The sequence below is a fragment of the Benincasa hispida genome, chromosome 11 (genome assembly GCF_027475165.1).
Source record: "Benincasa hispida cultivar pf3 chromosome 11, pf3_genome.v1.1, whole genome shotgun sequence".
In the NCBI taxonomy this organism is placed as follows: Eukaryota; Viridiplantae; Streptophyta; class Magnoliopsida; order Cucurbitales; family Cucurbitaceae; genus Benincasa; species Benincasa hispida.
The window spans coordinates 78302901-78315255 of NC_143488.1; the positions used below are offsets into that span (position 1 = coordinate 78302901).

Genomic DNA, 12355 nt, shown 5'->3' on the forward strand with positions numbered 1-12355 from the left:
CTATCAAGGCTCAATATGGTGGACCTACTCAGACTTCCCACTTATATACTAAGCTATATACGAAGAGGATCGACAATTTAATAATGTCAAATGGGTACCAACCATTCCAATAGTTTGACGGGAAGGGCAACCTAAAACAACACGTTACCCATTTCATCGAAACATGTGAGAATGCTGGTACATGAGAAGATTTGATGGTCAAACAGTTCGTTCGAACTCTGAAGGGAAATTCCTTTGACTGGTACACTAATCTTGAACCTGAAACTATTGATAGCTGGGTCTAGCTTGAAGGAGAGTTCCTCAACCGTTTTTATAGCACGAGGTGTATCGTCAGCATGATAGAGCTCACGTCCACCGGACAACGAAAAGGGGAACCGATCATTGACAACATCAATCGCTGGAGAGCATTAAGCCTTGATTGCAAAGATATATTAACTGAATCATCAGTAGTGGAAATGTGCACTCAAGAAATGCATTAGGGACTTCTCTATATTATGCAAGGGGTAAAATCCCACACCTTTGAAGAATTGGCGACTTGAGATCATGATATAGAGCTAAGCATTGCTAATAGAGGAAGAAATGATTTGTTGGTCTCAGAGGTAAAAAAAGAAAAGAAAAAAGTGAAAAGCATCCAAAAGGTATCGAAGGTTGCCACTAAAGAAGCCATGGTCGTCAATACACCCTTTTGAAGTTCATCTCCAAGGAGAAAAAGATTGAAAAAGGCCAAGATGGGGGCGAGAAAAAAATGCTCGACATTGAAAAAGAGAAGAAAAAGTCTACCTGTTTCTAGACTTCGATCTGCCTGATACGTTAAAGCAACTACTGGAAAATCAACTCATTAAGCTTCCCAAATGTAAACGACCTGCAGAAGTAGGGAAAGTAAATGATCCCAATTACTGCAAGTATCACAAAGTTTCTAGTCATCCTGTAGAAAAGTATTTCGTACTGAAGGAGTTCATTTTGAAGTTAGCTCAAGAGGAGAAAATTGAGTTGGACCTTGACAACGTGGCACAAACAAATCACACTGCAATAACGATTCATCCTGATACTCGACTACCTATGATAGGGAGTTTGATCCAATTTGGATCTCTTGAGCCTGTCATTATATATTCTTCACCGGACCCCTTCCAAAAGACCGACTTCTAGAAAGTTGACTCCTGAAAAAAAAGAGGAAGAGGTGGAAGATGCAATGAGGGATGGGCATTAGTAACTCGTCAGAAGAGACGCGAACAAAATTTTGTTTAGAAATAATCTCGTGTGTATCGAGGCTATAAAAGAAAGAGTAAGACTCAAAGAAGAAAAGCAAGGAAGAATACAAGAATACTTAGTTTAGTTATTGAAGAAAGTGAAGAGATTCCTTGACCTCGACAACCAATAACCTTGAAAGACTTTTTTTACAAAGAGTTTTCCAGTTGAAACAATTTCGTGTCACGTCATCAGTTCAACCGAAGATGATGACACCTCTTCAAAGTCTTCAGAAGCGACAGTCAAGCTAGCGAAACTACCTTCTTTCAGCATAAATGTGAAGGAAATCAAATATGAGGATTTCCATGAGCAACGAAAAGATCATTCCAAATTACAATCGTATATGAACTTTACAATTATAATCATGAATAAAAACATATAGTTATGCAAAAATATAGAAATTACAACATGCTATACAATAGATCAAGGACAAGATTAACACACATTTGTCGACTCATCATAAAGCTCCTTGATCACGAATGCTCGACCACAGCTACACGACAACACACAAACTCTCGTCCAACACGACCGCTACACAGCACGAACACTGCACACTCGAACTATGCGATCGCCTTGGTCATGAACACCCCAAATAACACGAACGGCCTCCACAGAACCTCAACAGTATCGAGTTGAATATGACACCACCAAGAAGGCTACCTTAGTGTTTTCGATGTGAGAATCCAGAGGGTGGGCTCTGTGTGGACTTGGTTTGAGGTAGAAAAATGGAGGAAACACAATCGTGTAAACGATTGAGCAAGTGTGAAATAGAAGAACCTATCGTATAGGTCGATGCCCAATCGTTTAGGAAAAACTAAGCGATCATTTAGCTCATCGTTTAACTGAGTGTCTATCACCTACTAACACTCCATGATCATTTAGCTAACTCCAAGCTGCCGCTTAGTAAATCTAATTTACTTGACAACTTCCCGTGAGTATTTTTCGAGATTAGAAATCTCAAAACAAAAATTTTCTAAACATTACTAAAGAAAAGTTGTGGCCACTATGTTCAAGTCCCGGAATCAACCCTTAAGGGAGCAATCTCTACTTACCCCTGCTTCGGGGAAAGAGTGAATTCCATCTTGTGTAATGAGTTCCCAGCTTCCAAATCAGACAAGTCCCCAAAAAAAAAAAGGCATGTTGAGTTGGCAATCTGGTCACTCTCACCCATACTAATCAAAGGACTGCCCTCAAAAGCAGGAGTTCCCAAAATACTCAGGATTGAGGTCATGTCACCTATGGTCGTTTAGGTGAGATGTAAGTTTCCAGTATCAACGATGTTATATATAAAGTCTAGTCATCTCGTGGTCTGGTCTTATACAAACTCTTTATATAGGATACCCCTGCTCGCATGTCTCTGCATGAATGGTCAGGATCTATCATCCGTAGTAGTTTACAACACTTGCAAACCTCTACAAAGCGGGTCGTATCTGTAGTGTCACCAGGATCAGGTATCCCACCTTAATCCTTATACTACAGACCTATTTAGGTTATCACTTAAGACATGATCCACTTGTATATCACATATACATGCTTATATTTACATAAGATAACCTTGGAGCTTTGTCTATTGGATACAAGTAAATGCCAGAATGAAATAACAATTATTTTATTCATAAAACAATGTATATAATTACAAACAACAAGACTCCGAAAGAATTAAGACACCATCCCATCAAAATGATCTGTTGTCACCCCCCCCCCCCCCCCCCCCCCCCCGGAGGTCGAGGATGCACTTGTCAAAATATTAAAAGAAAGTGAAATTTCAACTACTTTGGCAACCCAAAAAAAATACATGTGCTTCATGTTGTATATCGATATGATTCACCGATGAAGATTTAATACTTCGATCAAAGCTCCATAATAGACCCCTATTTGTGTCAGGATATGTCCGAGAGTAAAAACTCAGTCGAATCCTCATCAATAATGGCTCGATTGTCAATATATTGCCAAAATTAACCATGAATGAATTGGGTATTTCAGTGGAGGAGTTGTCGGGTAGTAAATTGGTAATTCAAGGCTTCAATCAAGGAGCCCAAAGAGCGATAAACACAATTTGTCTAGAAATCACCATAGGGGATTTGCAAGAAAGTACCATATTTCATGTGATTGATGTAAGAACCACCTATCGGTTATTGCTAGGGCATCCCTAGATTCATGAAAACGGAATAATAACCTCCTCCATACTCCACCAATGTTTTAAACTCTATCAATGCCGCATAAAAAAGGTTGACGCTAACTCGAATCCATTCTCAGAGGTTGAATCTCACTTTGTTGATGCAAAATTTTATCTAAAAAGTAATAATATTAGTGAAGTTATAACGAAAGAGGTTTCTGTGGCTAAAGGCACTTATAAGCCCGAACAACAAACGATTACAACAACAAAGTCAAATGAAGTAGATGCTTCCAGAAATCGAGGAAATGATGAACCGACCACCGAAATCAAATATGAGGTGTTAAAGAACGAAAAGACGATTAGCCCACAAAAAAGGCAAGTCACCATTTGCATAATTGGAAAAGGCGAGTCACCATTTGCATAACAAAATCAAACCCGTCTGTCCTACGTGTGTTTGATATTTCAAACAATAAGCTTTTAAGAGAAATCCCAAGTTACTTGAATAATTGGACGAAGATGGTTCATAAACACTATGTTGACGAATGGTACTACAGTAATTTCAATAGCAGCAAAAATTATTTGGAAAGAACAAGATTGGTTATGAAAGGAAGAACGCTTGAATATGATTCTATTCCCTACTACATTTTGACAATAGATATTTCAAGCAATAAATTGAATGGTACAATTCCAAATGAATAACAAATCTCCTCAGTCTGGGTACCTTAAACTTGTCGAACAATGATCTTGTTGGTACCATACCAGTAAACATCGGAGCCATGCAACAGTTACAAACCCTCGATCTCTCCTGCAACCATCTTTCTGGAAACATTCCCACTAGTCTAGCTTCTCTAAATTTCTTGACAAATTTTAATTTATCATTCAACAATTTGACAGGAAGCATTCCCACGGGTAGGCAAGTACAAACATTGAATGACCCTTCCATTTATGAAGGCAATCCTTTTCTAACGAAGAACTCGAGTGGCAAGAATACAAACAGTGGTGTTCTTATTTCAACAAGTGAAGTAGATGGGAAGGAAAATGACTTAGAAATCTTTGGCTTTGGCTTCTATATCAGCATTGCAATTGGTTTTCCTGTTGGTCTCAACATTTTATTTTTCACCATGTCACGAGCCGATCATGCAGAATATTGTACTTTCGCTTTATAAGTCGTGTCAGTTACAACATACTTGAAGGAATTGGATTTGTTATCATCTACATGAGAAGAATGAGAGGGAGAATATTTTAATAAGTGTGTACAATGCATGTATGTGGAGACTTGATTGTCAACCAAATGTGAAGATTTCAAAGTAAGAACACTGTATTTGCAATCCTTTTTATGATATACAATATATGAAGAAATAAATTTTATGTTACTTTTATCCTTGTATTACTCTGCCTTTGTTTTCAATATTTAAAGTATGTATAATTTCTTTTAATACTAATAAAAGATACCGTTTAGGGGTTGTTTGGGAGGATGAAATGGGAAGGGCTGGAATGGGATTTCATTCCAAGCCCATGTTTGGATTGAGGGCTTTTTGTAATCCTAAAATCATTCCCTTTCCTTTTGATTACAACCCAACCCTATTACAACCCTCTTCACCATCATCAATGCCTACAACGCCACTACTTTGAAACGTCAAACATCTTATTAGTACACATGAAACTGTATATTTCAGCTTTATTTGTTTTAGCCAATAAATCCAATTAAAATAGCACAATCTTACTCCAAATCCACAAGTTTCGATGACATTTACTGTTGGCAGTACAAATGACAAGAAATAACTGATCCGAAGCACCCTTGCGTGACTGTGGAACTCGAGATTCTGGGCATCGACCTGCAACCCATGGAGAGCAGTGCGGGTTGGCGAGCGATACCGTTGAGATTCGACGATCAGAGGCGCGGCTGAGCGTGAATCAAGTGGCGGCGACTGCTTCGTGGTCCAGACGTGAGAAGGGGTAGTGCAGTAGCGTTCAGATCTGGGCAGTGAAGGGAGGCGACAGCCGAAAGCTAAAGTCAGAAACGACGACTGAAGCGTAGATCGGGTCTTGGCAAGGGTGGCGTGCTGCTGAAGGGGAAAAGACGACTGAGTGGGTTTCGGTTGGGCAAAAATGGCGAGGGCCTGAGCTTCTGCAGCGACGTGACGAGAGTGGGCTGGGTCGGCTGAAGAGGCGAGGCGGCTGGCTCACGGAGGACGAGTGACGGAGAGTGGTGTCTAGGCGACGACTCGAATCGGGGAAGAGGACCTAGGGCTGCTGCACGTGAAAGGAGAGGGGAAGGGAAAGGGAAAGAAAAAGAAAAAGAAAAGAAAAGAATTGAATAAAATAAAATAAAATAAAATAAATAGTAGATTTTATTTTATTGAATTACCAAGGATAATGTTACTGAAATTGCATTATTATATAAAAATGTGCAGGATGTTACATAAGTCGTGCATGCCTTCAATTTGTGCACATTAACCATCAAGTTAATTTCCATTTTTTTTAAACAAATTAAAAATTTTAAGGTAAAAGATAATAGAAAAAATTGAAGGCCTAGAAACATGCTTAAAATCTAGTCCAAAGTTCACGAAAATTTGTAATTAACCTTAATGATATTCAAGTCGACTCGACAAGCGATGCTGATTTTTCAAATGATTCATTTAATGGACAGAGAGTTGTAGTTGGAAATCAATTCCCCTTTGACCTTAAGTCGTCACAATAAATCTGATGGTAGATAGTTCCAATTCAACTTGACCTAAAGTTGTAGCGATAAATCTGTTAAAATTGTCAACATTTATGCCCATTGAAATTGACCTAGTAAACCACATGCAGTTCTCCCTAATCACTTTGTTTTAAAAATAAGTTGCACAGTTTGTTGAGGTTTTTTCTCTCATTCTGCAAGAACTTCCCAAGTACTTTTTTTAAAAAGAAAAAAAAAACATTCACGGTGTTCTGCTTCAACCTATTAACACAATTTGTTTAGATTTTAAAAATCAAGTTTTGGAGAAGCTTTGAAGTTAAAAGGGTGCTGTCAAGAGGATTTTGGTTGTGGTTTCGACAAGCTTTTCGGTAAGATGATTGGGAATTATTTGGTTAATTTGGTTGCTGGAACTAAGCTTTTTTTATTAATTGTAAATTTGGATTATGTTTAGGCCTAATTCAAGATCCATCTAAGCTAAGAGGAAGATTAATTTGCTTGTCGCTTAGACATAATTTTTTACTTCGAGGTAAGTAATCTTACCACTAGAACTGCCCATGGGCCAGGCTTTAGTTGTATGCTAGCATGATAAGTGTATGCTATGGTAAATGTTAGCATGTTGATTGACAGTATGACCTGAATCAAAGTATGTTCTGGCACGAATTCTCATTTGTTTACATATACAACTAAGTACTTAATCGTTAGTATGTGATAGTATGTGTTTTCATATGTCGATGTCTGATCTGCTGGTGTTGAAGCATACTTGCATGTTGTGGATTTATGATGTAAGTTATACATGGATGATGTATAATATGTTATTAAGAAATATGTGTATGTGATGAAGCCATGGTATCAAGGATTTTTATGTATGTTTTAGAACTGTACAATGTTGAATCTTAGCACGTTAAAACTGTGTGAATATCCTCATTGATTAGTTAGATGCTCACCAGTTTGTGTTTCCTTCGGGATTCACCAGTTTGTGTTTCCTTCGGGATTCACCAGTTTTGTGTTTCCTTCGGGATTCACCAGTTTTGTGTTTCCTTCGGGATTCACCAGTTTTGTGGTTCCTTCGGGATTCACCAGTTTGTGGTTCCTTCGGGATTCACCAGTTTTGTGGGCATACTTAACTACAATAGGTTAGGACTCAGTCTCTTGTCTGTTTCATGTATTTATGTGCCATATGCGGGTATCTAGAGGACATAGATGCCTAACCTGACCCTAGTGGTGGGGCTACTTACTGAGTATTTCATACTCATTATTTCTTATGTTGATGTTTCAGGTAAGAGTAGAGATGCACCGACGATGGTACAGTGGAATTCATGATCGAGCCACTGGGACTAGTTTTTACGCTTCTGCATCATGAAATTTAGAATCCTTATTTTACCCTCAATTTCTAGTTTTACTGTTTGAAACTTATTACGAAGGATTGTTACTTTTATATTTTAATAGTCTTTACGAATTATGGGTACCCTATTATTGTTTTAAAAATTGCATTTAATAAATTGCTTTTGAACTTCTCTTGTCTATTTAGCATTTGTTTCAACATTACTGAGCGTCGTTTCAAATCCTATACATGTATTTATTTTAGTAACGGCCTAACCTAAGTCCTAGGGGGTCAGGTCGTTACAACTTATTTACAAGATCATTCACTTAAATTGATGTAGGTTAGATAAATGATTATAATAATGTTTTTTGAGATGAAATAAATGATAACAAGGATGGTAATCTTCTATATTGTTATAAATAATTTAATTTTTTTCTAACTTTTACGTATCAACTATTATGGAAAAATTGTATGGATGACCCATTTTTTGGGTCTAAAATGTCAAATGACCCATTTTTAAAAAATAATGTCAATTGACCCTCTGCTGACATCATCGTCATACCAAATTACGTAAATTACCCTTAAAAGTGCCTCGCTCTCGCTTTAAATTTCCTGGTTTGACATGATTACTCATCAGTGTACGAATGATTTGACAATTTTCACAACTAAATTCTCAAATCAATAATACCTAAACACAATACAATGGTGATTTCTTTAAACTCTAAACTCCATTTCAATGATGATTACTCCCTTGTTTTCGACAGTGTTTTGTTGAACAGAGTTTTTTTGAACGGGGATTTCCAAGACGAGGCTTTTTTCAAAACGGAACAGGTTTTTCAGAACGGTGTTTCATTATTTTGAGTCTGTTTCATTATTTTTGCTATGTTATTTTTGGAAAGGTGGGAATTGAGCATTACGAAATTTTGTATTGGGAGAGAGAGCGAGAGATAGAACGAGAGTGAGAGAGAGCAAGAGTAAGAGAGAGAGCGAGATTAAGAGAAAGCGATAATACATTTCAATTGCTTGTACAACTTAATGAAAAATGTTCTCTTAGTTTGTAGGATGATAGAAAAGTATCTACTTATTCGATATGGAGGTGATTGAGATGAGAATAAAAGTTCGTATATTGGGGGAGAGTTAACAGAAATCATTGTGCCTGTTACATTGAAGTACGAAGAACTTAAATCTCACATTTATAGGGTTACAAATGTCAGTTTTTCAGAGTTTGATCTTATAATCACAACCATAAACAAGCAACTGCTACGGTTGTTGGTTAGTTGATTAAAGATAAGTTTACAGGTATAGGACGTATTTATAAATCTTGTCATATCATTGAGGACATAAGGAGAGATTATGGAGTGAACATAAGTAATGATAAAGCGTAGCATGCAAGGGAAGCCGCATATGATCTCACTAGAGGTACTTAAGAATACTCATATTCCATACTACATGCTTATGGGGAAACGTTAAAAATAGAGAATTTGGATACAGTGTTTGAGATCGAAGTTGAAGATGATGTGCATTTCAAGTATATGTTTATGGCATTAGACTCTTGTATTAGAGGTTTCGCAAGCTATCGGCCTGTGATAACTGTTGATGAGTCGCACTTGAAAGGAAAGTACAAAGGGACCATGTTGGTTGCAGTTTCTATGGACGAAAATAATCAATTATACCCACTAGCATAAGCAATAGTGGACAATGAAACCGATCGATCATGGAAATGGTTTATGTCGAATTTGAAATGCAGTATCGAAGAACCCGATAATTTGGTGTTTGTGTCTGATCGAATGATATCTATCAGCAATGCTATTCGTGCATTTTTTCTCACGGCATTTCATGGATTGTGCACGTGGCACATAGAACAAAGTCTTATTATAAACTTTAAGGATAGTACGGTCGTTGGGATATTTAGAGTTGAGCAAGGGCATTTCGCATGACAGAGTTCTAGACAAAATGGGATGAACTCCGTAATTTTTGAGACGGTACTGTCACGAAATATCTGGAAGACATCGGTCTTCAAAGATGAGTACGGGTTTATCAAATAGAATGAAGATATGACAACATGACGTCCAATAGTGCAAAGTGTTTCAATTCTTTAACTAAAGAGTATTGGTTATTGCCCATAGTATGCTTGATTGAACATGTTAGAGGAATGCTCTAATTGTAGTTTTATGAACGGAGGAATTATTGGACATCTTGAACGACATTGCACTTTGACTACTGTGAAACCTGATTGGTAAGTGAGGCCGATAAGGGTTGACGATATAGGGTTGAGCCTACTGATTGTTATCGGGTCCACGTGCGAGATAATCGATTGGACGGTATTGTGAATCTTCACACGAAGGAACACGTATTAGGAATTCGACTCACTTGGTATCCCGTGTTCGCATGCAATTGTGGCCGCCAAGGAACGAAACATACCCATTTAGAATCTTTGTAATCGATTTTATATAATGGACTCTCTAATGACTGCATATGCAGAGCCTATAAATCCACTCGGGCATATATCTGAATGGAAGAAAGCTCTTGGATATGTAGAAAAAACTATCCTTCCTCCAAAGTTTGTGGCACAAGTCGGGCAATGGAGAGTGAGAAGAATACCATCTAGAGGAGAATTTCGCAAACAAATAAAATGTGGTAGGTGTGGGAATTATGGGCATAACCGCAAAAACTGTAGCGAACCGTTTACAATTGTGCGACATCCTGAAAATGGCAGAAATGACTCAAATGTTGGTCATGGTTGATTGTCTAAATATAGTGAAGAAATCGTGACTCAAATACCTCTCATCTAGTTTAGTTTATCACTAACTTTATCTTGTAACGGTCTGTTGGTATGTATTATAAATACCACTGATAAGAAAATAAAGAGGAGTTTTTCATACTTTCTATTTTGTCTGTAAATAAAAACAAGCTGTAAGCAATCTTGAAGTGAGAAAGAAAGTGAATCTTCTTGTAAATCACGAAAACACAATCTTGTTATCAAATCATATCGATTTCAGAGTATCAAGTTGAATCGCGTATCAATTTTCTTCTATTGAGTAGCATCAAGTCAGAAGTTTTTCATCTTCGAGTTGCTTCAAGTAAAGATTAATACTCATCGAGTAGAGTCGAGTATCGATCAGCACTCATCGTGTTCCATTGAGCAAAGAACAGAAACTCGTTGAGGATAAAAGGAAATTTCCACCAAGTATCGAGTATCTAGCATCGAGGATTTAACAGAGCATTTCTCAACCATTTCTTCATAATCTCGCTCTCTCTCAAAATCTCGCTCTCTCAATCTCCATAAGTGAATGAATTTAAATAATTTTTTTTTAAATAAAATGGTTTTATTTAAAAACCATTTTATTTTTAAATTGCTTTTCAATAACCAAACCTATGGTGGTTTATCACCTAATTCCACCATCTTCTTCATCAATTCTCCAAGTAGGAGCTGCCCTCCATGCAGCCATACTTTGCTGCATGATTTCAGAGTTTAAAATAAACCTCCATGCAGAGAGGTTAGGGGAATTATGAGATTTTTGATACTGAACTGTTGCAAAGTTGAAAACCTTTTCAAACCATAAAAAATCATCCCAAATTCAGCTTGATTTGAGTGCTTCCACCACACATTCCTTCTTGAGCTTTGTAGAAAAGATCTTGGTTGTGGTCTTGTTGAAGTTTCAAGCTTAATCTTGAAGTGATTTTGTTGAATTTGTGAATTAAGTCTTCAAAGCACTTTTCCAGTCAGATATGTGCTCGAGTGGACTTTATAGGCTCTACATACGTAGTCATTAGAGAGTCCACTGTATAAAATCGACTGCAGAGACTCTAAATGGGTATGTTTCGTTCCTTGGTGGTCACAATTGTATGCGAACACGGGATACCAAGTTAGTCGAATTCCTTATACGTGCATTCCTTCGTGTGAAGATTCATAATACCATCCAATCGATTATCTTGCACGTGGACCCGTTAACAATCAACTGGCTCAATCGTTTGCCTTTATCGGCCTCACTTTCCAATCGAGTTTCACAGTAGTCGGTGTGAAATGTCGTTCGAGATGAACAGTAATTCCTTCGTTCGTAGAACCATGATTGGAGCATTCCTCTAAAATGTTCAATCAAGCATATTATGGGCAATAGCCAATACTTTTTAGTTAACGAATTGAAACACTCTGCACTGTTGGATGTCATGTTGTCATATCTTCGTTCTATTTGATAAACCCATGCCCATCTTTGAAGACTGATGTCTTCTAGATATTTCGTGACAACATCGTCTCGAAAAGTACGAAGTTCGTTCCATTTTGTCTGGAACTCTATCATGTGAAATACCCTTGCTGCATCTCCAAATATCCCAACAACCGTACTATCTTTAAAGTTTGTAATAAGATTCTATTTTATGTGCCACGTGCACAATCCATGAAATGTCGTGGGAAAAAATGCACGAATAGTATTGTTGATAGATACCATTCGATTAGACACAAACACCAGATTATCGGGTTCTCCGATATCGTATTTCAAATTCGACATAAACCATTTCCAGATCGATCGGTTTCATTGTCCACTATTGCATATGCTAGTGGGTATAATTGATTGTTCCCGTCCATAGAAACTACAACTAACATGGTCCCTTTGTACTTCCTTTCAAGTGCGACCCATCAACAATTATCACAGGCCGACGACAGCTTGTGAAACCTCTAATACAAGGCCATAATGCCATAAACATATACTTGAAATGCGCATCATCTTCAAGTTCAATCTAAAACACTGTGCTCAGATTCTCTATTTTTAACGATTCTCCATAAGCATGTAGTATGGAGTATGAGTATTCTAGAGTACCTCTAGTGAAATCATATGCGACTTCCCTTACACGCCACACTTTATCATAATTTATGTTCACGCCATAATCTCTCCTCATATCCTCAACGATATTTCAAGGTTTATAAATACGTCATATGCCTATAAACTTATCTTTAATCAACTAACCAACAACCGTAACAGTTGCTTGTCTATGGTTG

At 37.5% G+C, this 12355-nt stretch overlaps 1 pseudogene; it reads left to right on the forward strand.

Annotated features, from left to right (window-relative positions):
- The first annotated feature begins 3206 nt into the window (after window positions 1-3206).
- LOC150032919 (uncharacterized) lies at window positions 3207-4825 on the forward strand (annotated as a pseudogene).
- The last annotated feature ends 7530 nt before the right edge of the window (window positions 4826-12355 follow it).